The sequence below is a fragment of the Schistocerca serialis genome, chromosome 3, assembly GCF_023864345.2.
Source record: "Schistocerca serialis cubense isolate TAMUIC-IGC-003099 chromosome 3, iqSchSeri2.2, whole genome shotgun sequence".
NCBI classification, from domain to species: Eukaryota; Metazoa; Arthropoda; class Insecta; order Orthoptera; family Acrididae; genus Schistocerca; species Schistocerca serialis.
Window position 1 is genome coordinate 1,050,665,802 of NC_064640.1, and position 18,451 is coordinate 1,050,684,252.

Here is an 18,451-nt window from a genome sequence, read left to right on the forward strand (position 1 = left end):
TTGCTTCACTTGAGGTTTTCTGTATCCCTTGGACCAACTTATTGACGATGAAACGCAGAAATTGCATCAGAATAAGATACAAAGCGCCCAATACCGATTTAAGTAGAAGAAGACTGACTCTTCTTACTGTCTATGATTTGAACATTTGCTGTGAGACCAGTTTTAGATTCCGATGCTTAAGTACATATTTACTGTATCCTTTGGCCCTTCTTATTGACGATGAAAAACAGATATTGCGTCGTAATGAAATACAAAAGGCACAATTCTGACTTAAGTACAAGAAGACTGACCTTTCTTACTGTCTACGTTTTGAACCTCTCCTGTGAGGCCAGTCTTAAATTTCGATGCTTCATATCAGGTTTACTGAATCCCTTTGACCTTCTTATTGCCAATGAAACACAGATATTGCATCGGAATTAAATAGCAAAGGCACTATGCAGACTTCAGTAAAAGAGGACTGACTCTTCTCCCATTCTATGATTTGAACCTTTCCTGTGAGACCAGTTTTAGATTCCGATGCTACACTTCAGTTTCACTGTGTCCCTTGGACCTTCTTATTGACGATGAAACACAGATATTGCATCGGAATTAAATACAAAAGGCACAATGCCGACATAAGTACAAGAGGACTGACTCTTCTTACATTCTTTGATTTGAGCCTTTCCTGTGAGATCAGTTTTAGATATCGATGCTTCACTTCAGGTTTACTGTATCCCTCTGACCATCTTAATGACGATGAAACACAGAAATTGCATCGGAATTAAATACCAAAGGCACAATGCCGACTTAAGTACACGAAAACTGACTCTTCTTACTGTCTATGTTTTGAACCTCTCCTGTGAGACGATTTTTAGATTACGATGCTTCACCTCAGGTATACTGTATCCCTTGGACCTTCCTATTGACGATGAGACACAGAAATTGCATCGGAACTAAATACAAAAGGCACAATGCCGATTTAAGTACAAGAAGACTGACCTTTCTTACTGTCCACGTTTTGAACCTTTCCTGTGAGGCCAATCTTAGATTCCGATGCTTCATTTCAGGTTTACTGAATCCCTTGGACCTTCTTATTGCCGATGTAACTCAGATATTGCATCGGAATTAAATACCAAGGGCTCAATGCCGACTGAAGTACAAGAAGACTGACTCTCCTTACTGCCCATGCTTTGAACCTTTCCTGTGAGACCAGTTTTAGATTCCGATGCTTCACTTCAGGTTTACTGTATCCCTTGGAACGTCCTATTCACGACGAAACACAGAAATTGCATCGGAATTAAAATCAAAAGGCACAATGTAGAATTAAGTACGAGAAAACTGACTCTTCTTACTGTCTATGTTTTGAACCGTTCCTGTGAGACCAGTTTTAGATTCTGATGCTTCACTTCAGGTTTAGTGTATCCCTTGGAGCTTCTTATTGACGATGAAACACAGAAATTGCATCGGAATTAAATACCAAAGGCACAATGCCGACTTAAGTACACGAAAACTTACTCTACTTACTGCCTATGTTTTGAACCTTTCCTGTGAGACCATTTTTAGATTACGATGCTTCACTTCAGGTATACTGTATCCCTTGGACCTCCTTATTGAAGATGAAACACAGAAATTGCATCAGAACTAAATACAAAAGACACAGTGCCGACTTAAGTACAAGAAGACTGACTCTTCGTACTGTCTATGATTTGAATCTTTCCTGTGAGACCAGTTTTAGATTCCGATGCTTAACTTCAGGGTTTACTGTATCCCTTGGCCCTTCTTACTGACGGTGAAAACCAGATTTTGCTTCGGAATTAAATACAAAAGGCACAATTCCGATTTAAGTACAAGAGGACTGACCTTTCTTACTGTCTACGTTTTGAACCTTTCCTGTGGGGCCTGTCTTGGATTCCGATGCATCATTTAAAGTTTACTGTATCCCTTGATCCTTCTTATTGACAATGAAACACAGAATTTGCATCGGAATTAAATACCAAAGGCACAATACCGACTTAAGTACAAGAGGACTGACTCTTCTCTCATTCTATGATTTGAACCTTTCCTGTGAGACCAGTTTTAGATTCCGATGCTTCACGTCAGGTTCTCTGTATCCGTTGGACCTTCATATTGACGATGAAACACAGAAATTGCATCGGAATTAAATACAAAAAGCACAATGCCGACATAATTAAAAGAGGACTGACTCTTCTTACATACTCTGATTTGGGCATTTCCTGTTAGATCAGTTTTAGATATCGATGCTTCACTTCAGGTTTACTGTATACCTCTGACCATCTTATTGACGATGAAACACGGAATTTGCATCGGAATTAAATACAAAAGGCACAATGACGACTTAAGTACAAGAAGTCGGCCTCTTCTCACATTCTGTGATTTGAGCCTTTCCTGTGAGACCAGTTTGAGATTCCGATGTTTCACTTCAGGTTTACTGTATCCCTTGGACCTTCTTATTGACGATGAAACACATAAATTGCATCGGAATTCAATACAAAAGGCACAATGCCGACTTAAGTACAAGAGGACTGACTCTTCTTACATTCTGTGATTTGAGCCTTTCCTCTGAGACCAGTTTTAGATATCGGAGTTTCACTTCAGGTTTACAGTATCCCTTGGACCTTGTTTTTGACGATGAAACACAGAAATTGCATCGGAATTAAATAAAAATGGCACAATGCCGACATAAGTACAAGACGACTGACTCTTCTTACATTGTATGATTTGAACCGTTCCTGTGAGACCAGTTTTAGTTTCCGATGCATCACTTCAGGTTTACTGTATCCCTTGGACCTTCTAATTGACGATGAAACACAGAAATTGCTTCGGAATTAAATACAAAAGGTAAAATGCCGACTCTAGTACAAGTAGACTGACTCTTCTTACTGTCTATGTTTCAACCTTTCCTGTGAGACTAGTTTTAGATTCCGATGCTTCATTTCAGGGGTACTGTAGCCCTTGGACCATCTTACTGACGATGAAATACAGAATTTGCATCGGAATTAAATACAAAAGGCACAATGACGACTTAAGTACAAGAAGCCGGCCTCTTCTCACATTCTGTGATTTCAGCCTTTCCTGTGAGACTAGTTTCAGATTCCGATGCTTCACTTCTTGTTTACTGTATCCCTTGGACCATCTTACTGACGATGAAACACAGCAATTGCATCGGAATTATATTCAAAAGGCACTATGCCGACTTAAGTACAAGTAGACTGACTCTTCTTACTGTCTATGATTTGAACCTTTCCTCTGAGACCAGTTTTAGATTCCGATTCTTCACTTCAGGTTTACTGTATCCCTTCGAGCTTCTTATTGGCGATGAAACACAGAAATTGCATTGTATTTATATACAAAAGGCACAATGCCGACTTAAGTACAAGAGGACTGACTCGTCTTACATTATATGATTTGAACTTCTCCTGTGAGACCAGTTTAAGATTCCGATGCTTCACTTCAGGTTTACTGTTTCCCTTGGACCTTCACATTGATGATGAAACACAGAAATTGCATCGGAAGTAAAAACAAATTGCACAATACCGACTTAAGTACAAGACGACTGACTCTTCTTACTGTCTATGTTTCGAACCTTTCCTGTGAGACCAGTTTCAGATTCCGATGCTTCATTTCTGGTTTACTGTATTTCTTGGACCTTCTTACTAACGAAGAAAGGCAGAAATTGAATCGGAATTAAATACAAAATGCACTATGCCGACATAAGTACAAGAAGACTGTCTCTTCTTATTGTCTACGCTTTTGAGCATTTCCTGTGAGACCAGTTTTAGATTCCGATGCTTCAGGTTTACTGTATCCGTTGGACCTTCTCATTGACGATGAAACACAGAAATTGCATCGGAATTAAAAACAAATTGCACAAGACCGACTAAAGTAAAAGAAGACTGACTCTTCTTACTGTCTATGTTTTGAACCTTTCTTGTGAGACCAGTTTTCGATTCCGATGCTTCATTTGATGTTTTCTGTATCCCTTGGACCTTCTTACTGACGAAGAAACACCGAAATTGCATCGGAATTAAATACAAAAGGCACAATGCCGACTTAAGTATAAGAAGACTGATTCTTCTTACAGTCTACGATTTGAGCCTTTCCTGTGAGACCAGTTTTTGAAGCCGATGCTTCACTTCAGGTTTACTGCATTCCTTGGACCTTCTTATTGACGATGAAACACAGAAATTGCATCGGAAGTAAATAGAAAAGGCACAATGCCGACTTAAGTACAAGAGGACTAACTCTTCTTACTGTCTATGATTTGAACCTTTCCTGTAAGACCAGTTTTAGTTTCCGACGCTCCACTTCAGATTTACTGTATCCCTCGGACCTTCATATTGACGATAAAACACAGGAATTGCATCGGAATGGAATACAAAAGGCACAATGCCGTGTTAAGAACAAGAAGACTGACTCTTCTTACTCTCTATGTTTTGACCTTTCCTGTGAGACCAGTTTTAGATTCCTATGCTTCATTTCGGGTTTACTGTATTCTTTGGACCCTCTTATTGACGATGAAACACAGAAATTGCATCGGAATTAAATACAAAAGGCACAATGTCGTCTTAAGTACAAGAGGACTGACCCTTCTTAATTTGTATGATTTCAACCTTTCCTGTGAGACCAGTTTTGGATTCCGATGCTTCACTTCAGGTTTACTGTATCCCTTGGACCTTCTTATTGACGTTGAAATACAGAAATGGCATCGGAATTAAATAGAAAAGGCACAATGCCGACTTAAGTACAAGAAGACTGACTCTTCTTACTGTCTATGATTTGAACCTTTCCTGTGAGACCAGTTTCACATTCCGATGTTTCACTTAAAGTTTACTCTATCCTTTGGACCTGCTTATTGACGATGAAACACAGAAATTGCATCGGAATTAAATACAAAAGGCACAATGCAGGCTTAAGTACAAGAGGTCTGACTCTTCTTACATTCTACGATTTGAACCTTTCCAGTGAGACCAGTTTTAGATTCCGATGCTTCCATCAGGTTTACTCTATCCCTTGGACCTTCATATTGATTATGAAACACAGAAATTGGATCGGTATTAAGTACAAAAGGCACGATGCCGACTTAAATACAAGAGGACTGACTCTTCTTACATTCTATGTTTTGAACCTTTCCTGTGAGACCAGTTTTAGATCCCGATGCTTCACTTCAGGTTTACTGTATCCCCTGGACCCCCTTGGTGACGATGAAGCACAGAAATTGCATTGGAATTAAATACAAACCGCAAGATGCCGACTTAAGTACAAGAGGTCTGACTCTTCTTACATTCTACGGTTTGAACCTTTCCAGTGAGACCAGTTTTAGATTCCGATGCTTCAATTCAAATCTACTCTATCCCTTGGACCTTCATATTGACGATGAAACACAGAAATTGGATCGTTATTAAATACAAAAGGCACGATAAAGATTTTAGTACAAGAGACTGACTCTTCTTACATTCTATGATTTGAACCTTTCCTGTGAGACCAGTTTTAGATTCCGATGCTTCACTTCAGGTTTACTGTATCCCTTGTACCTCCTTGTTGACGATGAAGCACAGAAATTGCATTCGAATTATATACAAAATGCAGAATGCCGACATAAGTACAAGGAGACTGACTCTTCTTACAGTCTATGTTTTCAACCTTTCCTGTGATCCTACTTTTAGATTCCGATGCTTCACTTCAGGCTTACTGTATCCCATGGACCTTGTTACTGACGATGAGACACAGAAATTGCATCGGAATTAGATGCAAAAGGCACAATGCCAACTTAAGTACAAGAAGACTCACTCTTCATACTTCCTACGGTTGGAACCTTTCCTGTGAGACCAGTTTTAGATTCCGATGCTTCACTTCAGGTTTACTGTATCCCTTGGACCTTCATATTGACGATGTAGCACAGAAATTGCGTCGGAATTAAATGCAAAAGGCACAATGCCGACTTAAGTACAAGAGGACTGACACTTCTTACATTCTAGGATTTGAACCCTTCCAGTGAGACCAATTTTAGATTCAGATGCCGCACTTCAGGTTTAGTGTATCCCTTGGACAATCTTATTGACGATGAAACACAGAAATTGCATCAGAATTAAATACAAAAGGCACAATGCCGACTTAAGTACAACTAGACTGACTCTTCTTACTGTCTATGATTTAAACCTTTCCTGTGAGACCAGTTTTAGAATCCGTTGCTTCACTTCAGGTTTACTATATCGCTTGGACCTTCTTATTGACGATGAAACACGGAAATTGCATCGGAATTAAATAAAAAAGCATACTGCCGACTTAAGTACAAGAGGACTGACTCTCCTTACTTTGTATGATTTCAACCTTTCCTGTGAACCCAGTTTAGGATTCCGATGCTTCACTTCAGGTTTACTGTTTCCCTTGGACCTTCTTATTGACATTGAAACACAGAAATTGCATTGGAATTAAATAGAAAATGCACAATGCTGACTTAAGTACAAGAAGACTGACTCTTCTTATCGTCTATGTTTTAAGCCTTTCCTGTGAGACCAGTTTTAAATTCCGATGCCTCACTTCAGGTTTACTGTATCCCTTGGACCTTCTCATTGACGATGAAACACAGAAATTGCATCGGAATTAAATACAAAAGGCACAATACCGACTTAAGTACAAGAAGACTGACTCATCTTACTGTCTATGTTTTGAACTTTTCCTGTGAGACCAGTTATAGATTCCGATGCTTCACTTCAGGTTTACTGTATCCCTTGGACCTTCTTACTGACGATGAAACACAGAAATTTCATCTAAATTAAATACAAAAGTCACAATGCCGCCTGAAGTACAAGAAGACTGACTCTTCTTACTGTCTATGTTTTGAGCCTTTCCTGTGAGACCAGTTTTAGATTCCGATGCCTCACTTCAGGTTTACTGTATCCCTTGGACATTCATATTGACGATGTAGCACAGAAATTGCAGCGGAATTAAATGCAAATGGCACAATGCCGACTTAAGTACAAGAGGACTTCCTCTTCTTTCATTGTACGATTTGAACCCTTCCAGTGAGATCAGTTTTAGATTCCGATGCTTCACTTCAGGTTTACTGTATCCCTTGGACCATCATATTGACGATGAAGCACAGAAATTGGATCGGTATTATATACACAGCGCACAATGCCGACTTAAGTACAAGAGGACTGACTCTTCTTACATTCTGTGATTTGAACCTTTCCTGTAAGACCAGTTTTAGATTCCTTTGGTGTCACCGCCGAACACCACACTTGCTAGGTGGTAGATTAAATCGGCCGCGGTCCATTTAGTACATGTCGGACCCGCGTGTCGCCACTGTGTGATCGCAAACCTAGCGCCACCACAAGGCAGATATCGAGATACGATAGAGCACTCGGCAAAGTTTTACTATGACATTGCTAGCGACAATATGGACGAAGCCTTCCTCTCATTTGCCGAGAGACATTTCGAATAGCCTTCGGCTAAGTCCATGGCTACGACCTAGCAAGGCGCCATTATCCTTACCTAGTTTGAGAGTTATCGTATAAAGGTCTCAAGACGAACGCTGTATTAATTAAAGAATAAAAGTTAAGTATAAAGCAGCTACGTACTTTTCTTGCTACCATTCATTAGTTATCCTGTTCCACACATGACGCCAGTAGGCGTGTGCGTACGTGTGCCTTTCTTTCAGCTCCCTTCCCAGTGTGGCGTAGCAAGCTTGTTACGCCACAACAATTCCGCTGCTTCCCTTCAGGTTTAGTGTATCCCTTGTACCTTCTTATTGACGATGAAACACAGAATTTGCATCGGAATCAAATATTAAAGGCACAAAACCCACTTAAGTACAAAAAGACTGACTGTTCTTACTGTTTATGATTTGAACCTTTTCTGTAAGACCAGTTTTAGATTCCGATGTTTCACTTCAGGTTTACAGTATCCCTCGGACCTTCATATTGACGATGAAACACAGAAATTGCATCGGAATTAAAAACAAATAGCACAATGCCGACTTAAGTACAAGAAGACTGACTCTTTTCCTACTGTCTATGTTTTGAACCTTTCCTGTGAGACCAGTTTTAGATTCATATGCTTCATTTATGGTTTACAGTATCCCTTGGACCTCTTTACTGACGATGAAACACAGAAATTGCATCGGAATTAAATACAAAAGGCACAATGCCGACGTAAGTACAGGAAGACTGACTCTTTTTTCTGTCTATGATTTGAACCTTTCCTGTGAGACCAGTTTTAGATTACGATGCTTCACTTCAAGTTTACTTTATCCCTTGGACCTTCTTATTGACGATGAAACACAGAAATTGCGTCGGAATTAAATGCAAAAGGCACAATGCAGACTTAAGTACAAGAGGACTGACTCTTCTTACATTCTACGACTTCAACCTTTCCAGTGAGACCTGTTTTAGATTCCGATGCTTCACATCAGGTCTACTCTATCCCTTGGACCTTCATATTGACGATGAAACACAGAAATTGGATCGGTATTAAATACAAAAGGCACAATGCCGACTTAAGTACAAGAGGACTGACTCTTCATACATTCTATGTTTTGAACCTTTCCTGAGAGACCAGTTTTAGATTCCGATGCTTCATTTCAGGTATACTGAATCCCTTGGAAACTTTTACTGACGATGAAACACAGAAATTTCATCGGAAATAAATACAAGAGGCACAATGCCGACTTAAGTACCAGAACACTGACTCTTCTTACTGTCTATGTTTTGAGCCTTTCCTGTGAGACCAGTTTTAGATTCCGATGCCTCACTACAGGTTTACTGTATCCCTTGGACCTTCTTATTGACGATGAATCACAGAAATTGCATCGTAATTAAATACAAAAGGCACCATACCGACTTAAGTACAAGAAGACTGACTCATCTTACTGTCTATGTTTTGAACTTTTCCTGTGGGACCAGTTTTAGATTCCGATGCTTCATTCAGGTTAACTGTATTCCTTGGACCTTGTTATTGACGACGAATCACAGCAGTTGCATCGGAATCAAGTACAAATGGCACAATGCCGACTGAAGTTCAGGAAGACTGACTCTTCTTACTTCCTATGGTTTGAACCTTTCCTGAGAGACCAGTTTTAGATTCCGATGCTTCACTTCAGGTTTAGTGTATCTCTTGGACCATCTTATTGACGATGAAACACAGAAATTGCATCAAAATTAAATACAAAAGACACAATGCCGACTTAAGTACAACTAGACTGACTCTTGTTACTGTCTATGTTTTGAACCTTCCTGTGAGACCAGTTTTAGATTTCGATGCTTCACTTCAGGTTTACTGTATCCCTTGGACCTACTTATTGACGATGAAACACAGAAATTGCATCGGAATTAAATAAAAGAGCACAATGCCGACCTAAGTACAAGAGGACTGACTCTTCTTACTTTGTATGATTTGAACCTTTCCTGTGAGACCAGTTTTCGATTCCGATGCTTCACTTCAGGTTTACTGTATCCCTTGGACCATCATATTAACTATGAAACACAGAAATTGGATCGGTATTTTATACACAAGGCACAATGCCGACTGAAGTACAAGACGACTGACTCTTCCTACATTCTGAATTTGAACCTTTCCTGTAAGACCAGTTTCAGATTCCGATGCTTCACTTCAGGTTTAGTGTATCTCTTGGACCATCTTATTGACGATGAAACACAGAAATTGCATCAAAATTAAATACAAAAGACACAATGCCGACTTAAGTACAACTAGACTGACTCTTCTTACTGTCTATGTTTTGAACCTTCCTGTGAGACCAGTTTTAGATTTCGATGCTTCACTTCAGGTTTACTGTATCCCTTGGACCTACTTATTGACGATGAAACACAGAAATTGCATCGGAATTAAATAAAAGAGCACAATGCCGACCTAAGTACAAGAGGACTGACTCTTCTTACTTTGTATGATTTGAACCTTTCCTGTGAGACCAGTTTTCGATTCCGATGCTTCACTTCAGGTTTACTGTATCCCTTGGACCTTCTTATTGACGATGAAGCACAGAAATTGCATTGGAATTAAATACAAAAGGAACAATGCCGACTTAAGTAAAAGAAGACTGACTCTTCTTACTGTCTATGATTTGAACCTTTCCTGTAAGACCAGTTTTAGATTCCGTGGCATCACTTCAGGTTTACTGTATCCCTCGGACCTTCATATTGACGATGAAACACAGAAATGGCATCGGAATGAAATGCAAAAGTCACAATGCCGACTTTAGAACAAGAAGACTAACTTTTCTTACTGTCTATGATTTGAACCATTCCTGTGAGACCAGTTTTAGATTCCGATGCTTCACTTCAAGTTTACTGTATCCCGTGGACCTTCTTATTGACGATGAAACACAGAAATTGCTTCGGAATTAAATACAAAAGGCACAATACCAACTTAAGTACAAGAAGACTGACTCATCTTACTGTCTACGTTTTGAACTTTTCCTGTGAGACCACTTCTAGATTCCGATGCTTCACTTCAGGTTTACTGTATCTCTTGGACCTACTTATTGACGACGAATCACAGATATTGCTTCGGAATTAAACACAAATGGCACAATGCCAACTTAAGTACAAGAAGACTGACTCTTCTTACTTCCTATGGTTTGAACCTTTCCTGTGAGACCAGTTTTAGATTCCGATGCTTCACTTCAGGATTACTGTATCCCTTGGACCTTCATATTAAAGATGAAGCACAGAAACTGCATCGGAATTAAATGCAAAACGCACAATGCCGACTTAAGTACAAGAGGACTGACTCTTCTTTCATTCTACGATTTGAACCCTTCCAGTGAGACCAGTATTAGATTCCGATGCTTCACTACAGGTTTTTTGTATCCCTTGGACCATCCTATTGACGATGAAACAAAGAAATTGGATCGGTATTTTATACACAAGGCACAATGCCGACTGAAGTACAAGACGACTGACTCTTCTTACTGTCTATGTTTTGAACCTTCCTGTGAGGCCAGTTTTAGATTCCGATGCTTCACTTCAGGTTTACTGTATTCCTTGGACCTACTTATTGACGATGAAACACAGAAATTTCATCGGAATTAAATAAAAGAGCACAATGCCGACCTAAGTACAAGAGGACTGACTCTTCTTACTTTGTATGATTTTAACCTTTCCTGTGAGACCAGTTTTCGATTCCGATGCTTCACTTCAGGTTTACTGTATCCCTTGGACCTTCTTATTGACGATGAAGCACAGAAATTGCATTGGAATTAAATACAAAAGGCAAAATGCCGACTTAAGTACAAGGAGACTGACTCTTCTTACAGTCTATGTTTTCAACCTTTCCTGTAAGACTAGTTTTAGATTCCGATGCTTCACTTCAGGTTTACTGTATTCCTTGGACCTTGTTACTGACGATGAAGCACAGAAATTGCATCGCATTTAAATACAAAAGGCAGAATGCCGACTTAAGTACAAGGAGACTGACTCTTCATACTGTCTATGTTTGAACCGTTCCAGTAAGTCCAGTTTTAGATACCGAGGCTTAACTTCGGGTTTACTGTATAATTTGGACCTTCATATTGACGATGAAACACAGGAATTGCATCGGAATTAAAAAAAAATTGCACAATGTCGACTTAAGTACAAGAAGACTGACTCTTTTTACTGTCTATGTTTTTGAACCTCTCCTGTGAGACCAGTTTTAGATTCATATGCTTCATTTCTGGTTCACAGTATCCCTTGCACATTCTTACTGACAATGAAACACAGGAATTTTATCGGAATTAAATACAAAAGGCACAATACCGACTTAAGTATAAGAGGACTGACTCTTCTTAGTGACTATGTTTTGAACCATTCCAGTAAGACCAGTTTTAGATACCGATGCTTCACTTCAGGTTTACTGTATCCCTTGGACCTTCATATTGACGATGAAACACAGAAATTGCAACGGAATTAAAAAAAAATGGCACAATGCCGACATAAGTACAAGAAGACTGACTCTTCTCACTGTCTATGTCTATGAACCTTTCCTGTGAGGCCAGTTTCAGATTCCGATGCTTCATTTCAGGTTTACTGAATCCCTTCGACCTTCTTACTGACGATGAAACACAGAAATTTCATCGGAATTAAATACAAAAGGTACAATGCCAACATAAGTAGAAGAGGACTGACTCTTCTTACTTTGTATGATTTTAACCTTTCCTGTGAGACCACTTTTAGATTCCGATGCTTCACTTCAGGTTTACTGTATCCTTTGGACCTTCTTATTGACGACGAATCACAGATATTGCTTCGGAATTAAATACAAATGGCACAATGCCGACTTAAGTACAAGAAAACTGACTCTTCTTACTTCCTATGGTTTGAACCTTTCTTGTGAGACCAGTTTTAGATTCCGATGCTTCACTTCAGGATTACTGTATCCCTTGGACCTTCATATTGACGATGAAGCACAGAAACTGCATCGGAATTAAATGCAAAACGCACAAAGCCGACTTAAGTACAAGAGGACTGACTCTTCTTTCATTCTACGATTTGAACCCTTCCAGTGAGACCAGTTTTAGATTCCGATGCTTCACTACAGGTTTACTGTATCCCTTGTACCGTCCTATTGACGATGAAACACAGAAATTGGATCGGTATTATATAAACAAGGCACAATGCCGACTTAAGTACAAGAGGACTGACTCTTCTTACATTCTGTGATTCGAACCTTTCCTGTAAGACCAGTTTTAGATTCTGATGCTTCACTTAAGGTTTAGTGTATACCTTGGACCATCTTATTGACCATGAAACACAGATATTGCATCGGAATTAAATACAAAAGGCACAAAGCAGACTTAAGTACAACTAGACTGACTCTTCTTACTGTCTATGTTATGAACCTTTCCTGTGAGACCAGTTTTAGATTCCGATGCTTCACTTCAAGTTTACTGTATCCCTTTCACCTTCTCATTGACGATGAATCACAGAAATTGCAACGGAATTAAATTCAGTAGGCAAAATGGCGACTCTTGTACATGAAGACTGACTCTTCTTACTGTCTATGTTTGTACCTTTCCTGTGAGACTGATTTTTGATTCCGTTGCTTCACTTCAGGTTAACTGTATCCCTCAGACCTTCTTATTGACGATGAAACACAGAAATTGCATCGGAATTAACTACAAAAGGCACAATGCAGACATAAGTACAAGTGGACTGACTTATCTTACACTCTATGATTTGAACCTTTCCTGTGAGACCAGTTTTAGATTCCGATGATTCACTTCAGGTTTACTGTATTCCTTGGACCACCTTATTGACGATGAAGCACAGAAATGGCATTGGAATTAAATACAAAAGGCAAAATGCCGACTTAAGTACAAAAAGACTGACCTTTCTTACTGTCCACGTTTTGAATCTTTCCTGTGAGGCCAATCTTAGATTCCGATGCTTCATTTCAGGTTTACTGAATCCCTTGGACCTTCTTATTGCCGATGAAACTCAGAAATTGCATCGGAATTAAATACCAAGGGCTCAATGCTGACTGAAGTACAAGAAGACTGACTCTCCTTACTGCCCATGTTTTGAACCTTTCCTGTGAGACCAGTTTTAGATTCCGATGCTTCACTTCAGGTTTACTGTATCCCTTGGAACGTCCTATTCACGACGAAACACAGAAATTGCATCGGAATTAAAAACAAATGGCACAATGCCGATATAAGTACAAGAAGACTGACTCTTCTTACTGTCTATGTTTTGAACATTTCCTGTGAGACCAGTTTAGGATACCGATGCTTCATTTCAGGTTTACTGAATCCCTTGGACCTTCTTACTGACGATGAAACACAGAAACTTCATCGGAATTAAATACAAAAGGCACAACGCCGACTTAAGTACAAGAAGACTGACTCTTCTTTCTGTCTATGCTCTGAGCCTTTCCTGTGAGACCAGTTTTAGATTCCGATGCCTCACTTCATGTTTACTATATCCCTTGGACCTTCTTATTGACGATGAAACACAGAAATTCCATCGGAATTAGATACAAAAGGCACAATGCCGACTAAGTACAAGATGACTGACTCTTCTTACATTCTATGATTTGAATCTTTCCTGTGTACCAGCTTTCGATTCCGATGCTTCACTTCAGGATTACTGTATCCCTTGGACCGCCTTTTTGACATTGAAACACAGATATTGCATTGGAATTAAATACAAAAGGCAAAATGCCGATTAAGTACAAGAGGACTGACTCCTCTTACATTCAATGATTTGAACCATTCCTGTGTACCATCTATCGATTCTGATGCTTGACTTAAGGATTACTGTATCCCTTTGACCATCTTATTAGCGATGAAAGACAGAAATTGCATCGGAATTAAATACAAAAGTCACAATGCCGACTTAAGTACAAAAAGACTGACTCTTCTCACTGTCTATGAATTGAACCTTTCCTCTGAGACCAGTTTTAGATTCCGATGCTTCACTTCAGGTTTACTGTATCCCTTGGACCTCCTTATTGACGATGAAACACAGAAATTGCATCAGAATTAAACACAAAAGGCACAATGCCGTCTTAAGTACAAGAAGATGACTCTTCTTACTGTCTATGTTTTGAACCTTTACTGTGAGAACAGTTTTAGATTCCCTTGCTTCACTTCAGGTTTTCTGTATCCCTTGGACCAACTTATTGACGATGAAACGCAGAAATTGCATCAGAATAAGATACAAAGCGCCCAATGCCGATTTAAGTAGAAGAAGACTGACTCTTCTTACTGTCTATGATTTGAACATTTGCTGTGAGACCAGTTTTTGATTCCGATGCTTAAGTTCATATTTACTGTATCCCTTGGCCCTTCTTATTGACGATGAAAAACAGTTATTGCGTCGTAATGAAATACAAAAGGCACAATTCTGACTTAAGTACAAGAAGACTGACCTTTCTTACTGTCTACGTTTTGAACCTCTCCTGTGAGGTTAGTCTTAAATTTCGATGCTTCATATCAGGTTTACTGAATCCCTTTGACCTTCTTATTGCCGATGAAACACAGATATTGCATCGGAATTAAATAGCAAAGGCACTATGCAGACTTCAGTAAAAGAGGACTGACTCTTCTCCCATTATATGATTTGAACCTTTCCTGTGAGACCAGTTTTAGATTCCGATGCTACACTTCAGTTTCACTGTGTCCCTTGGACCTTCTTATTGACGATGAAACACAGATATTGTATCGGAATTAAATACAAAAGGCACAATGCCGACATAAGTACAAGAGGACTGACTCTTCTTACATTCTTTGATTTGAGCCTTTCCTGTGAGATCAGTTTTAGATATCGATGCTTCACTTCAGGTTTACTGTATCCCTCTGACCATCTTAATGACGATGAAACACAGAAATTGCATCGGAATTAAATACCAAAGGCACAATGCCGACTTAAGTACACGAAAACTGACTCTTCTTACTGTCTATGTTTTGAACCTCTCCTGTGAGACGATTTTTAGATTACGATGCTTCACCTCAGGTATACTGTATCCCTTGGACCTTCTTATTGACGATGAGACACAGAAATTGCATCGGAACTAAATACAAAAGGCACAATGCCGATTTAAGTACAAGAAGACTGACCTTTCTTACTGTCCACGTTTTGAATCTTTCCTGTGAGGCCAATCTTAGATTCCGATGCTTCATTTCAGGTTTACTGAATCCCTTGGACCTTCTTATTGCCGATGAAACTCAGAAATTGCATCGGAATTAAATACCAAGGGCTCAATGCTGACTGAAGTACAAGAAGACTGACTCTCCTTACTGCCCATGTTTTGAACCTTTCCTGTGAGACCAGTTTTAGATTCCGATGCTTCACTTCAGGTTTACTGTATCCCTTGGAACGTCCTATTCACGACGAAACACAGAAATTGCATCGGAATTAAAAACAAAAGGCACAATGCAGAATTAAGTACGAGAAAACTGACTCTTCTTACTGTCTATGTTTTGAACCGTTCCTGTGGGGCCTGTCTTGGATTCCGATGCATCATTTAAAGTTTACTGTATCCCATGATCCTTCTTATTGACAATGTAACACAGAAATTGCATCGGAATTAAATACCAAAGGCACAATACCGACTTAAGTACAAGAGGACTGACTCTTCTCTCAATCTATGATTTGAACCTTTCCTGTGAGACCAGTTTTAGATTCCGATGCTTCACGTCAGGTTCACTGTATCCGTTGGACCTTCATATTGACGATGAAACACAGAAATTGCATCGGAATTAAATACAAAAAGCACAATGCCGACATAATTAAAAGAGGACTGACTCTTCTTACATACTCTGATTTGGGCATTTCCTGTTAGATCAGTTTTAGATATCGATGCTTCACTTCAGGTTTACTGTATACCTCTGACCATGTTATTGACGATGAAACACAGAAATTGCATCGGATTTAAATACCAAGGGCACAATGCCGGTTTAAGTACAAGAAGACTGACTCTTCTTACTGCCTATGTTTTGAACCGTTCCTGTCAGGCCAGTTTTAGATTGTGATGCTTCACTTCAGGTTGCCTGTATCCCTTGGACATTCATATTGACGATGAATAACAGAAATTGCATCTGAATTAAAAAAAAAATGGTACAATGCCGACATAAGTGCAAGAAGACTGACTCTTCTTACTGTCTATGTTTTGAACCTTTCCTGTGAGACCAGTTTTGGATTCCGATGCTTTATTTCAGGTTTACTGAATCACGTGGACCTTCTTAAAGACGATGAAACACAGAAATTTCATCGGTATTAAATACATAATGCACAACGCCAACTTAAGTACAAGAAGACTGACTCTTCATTCTGTCTATGATTTGAGCTTTTCCTGTGAGAACAGTTTTAGATTCCGATGCTTCACTTCAGGTTTACTATATCCCTTGGACCTTCTCTATGACGATGAAACACAGAAATTGCATCGGAATTAAATACAAAAGGCACAATACCGACTTAAGTACAAGAAGAGTGACTCTTCTTACTGTCAATGTTTTAAACTTTTCCTGTGAGACCAGTTTAAGATTCCGATGTTTTACTTCAGGTTTATCGTATCACTTGGACCTTCTTATTAACGACGAAACACATAAATTGCATCGGAATTAAATACCAAAAGCACAATCCCGACTTAAGTACAAGAGGACTGACTCTCCTCTCATTCTATAATTTGAACCTTTCCTGTGAGACCAGTTTTAGATTCCGATGCTTCACTTCAGATTGACTGTATCCCTTGGACCTTCTTATTGACGACGAAACACATAAATTGCATCGGAATTAAATACCAAAAGCACAATACCGACTTAAGTACAAGAGGACAGACTCTTCTCTCATTCTATAATTTTAACCTTTCCTGTGAGACCAGTTTTAGATTCCGATGCTGCACTTCAGATTGACTGTATCCCTTGGACCTTCTTATTGACGACGAAACACATAAATTGCATCGGAATTAGCTACAAAAGGCACAATACTGACTTAAGTACAAGAGGACTGACTCTTCTTATATTCTATGATTTGAACCTTTCCTGTGAGACCAGTTTCAGATTCCGATGCTTCACTTACGGTTTACTGTATCCCTTGGACCTCTTAATTGACGATGAAACACAGAAATTGCATTGGAATTAAATACAAAAAGCAAAATGCCGACTAAAGCACAAGAAGACTGACTCTTCTTACTGTCTATGTTTTCAACCTTTCCTGTGAGACTAGTTTTAGATTCCGATGCTTCACTTCAGGTTTACTGTGTCCCTTGGACCTTCTTACTGACGAAAATACACAGAAATTGCATCGGAATTTGATACAAAAGGCACACAGTCGACTTAAGTACAAGAAGACTGACTCTTCTTACTGCATATGATTTGAACCATTCCTGTGAGACCAGTTTTAGATTCCGATGCTTCACTTCAGGTTTATTGTATCCCTTGGAAATTCATATTGATGATGAAAAACAGAAATTGCATCTGAATTAAAAACAAATCTCACAATGCCAATATAAGTACAAGAAGATTTACTCTTCTTACTGTCTATGATTTGACCCTTTCCTGCGAGACCAGTTTTAGTTTCCGATGCTTTATTTCAGGTTTACTGAATCCCTTGGACCGTCTTACTGACGGTGAAACACAGAAATTTCATCGGAAATAAATACAAAAGGCACAACGCCGACTTAAGTACAAGATGCCTGACTGTTCTTACTGTCTATGTTCTGAGCCTTTCCTGTGAAACCAGATTTAGATTCCGATCCATAACTTCAGGTTTACTGTATCCCTCGGACTTTCTCAATGACGATGAAACACAGAAATTGCATTGGAATTAGACACAAATGGCACAATACTGACTTAAGTACAATAAGACTGACTCTTCTTACTGTCTATGATTTGAACGTTTCCTCTGAGACCAGTTTTAGATTCCGATGCATCACTTCAGGTTTACTGTATCCCTTGGACCTCCTTATTGACGATGAAACACAGAAATTGCATCAGAATTAAATACAAAAAGCA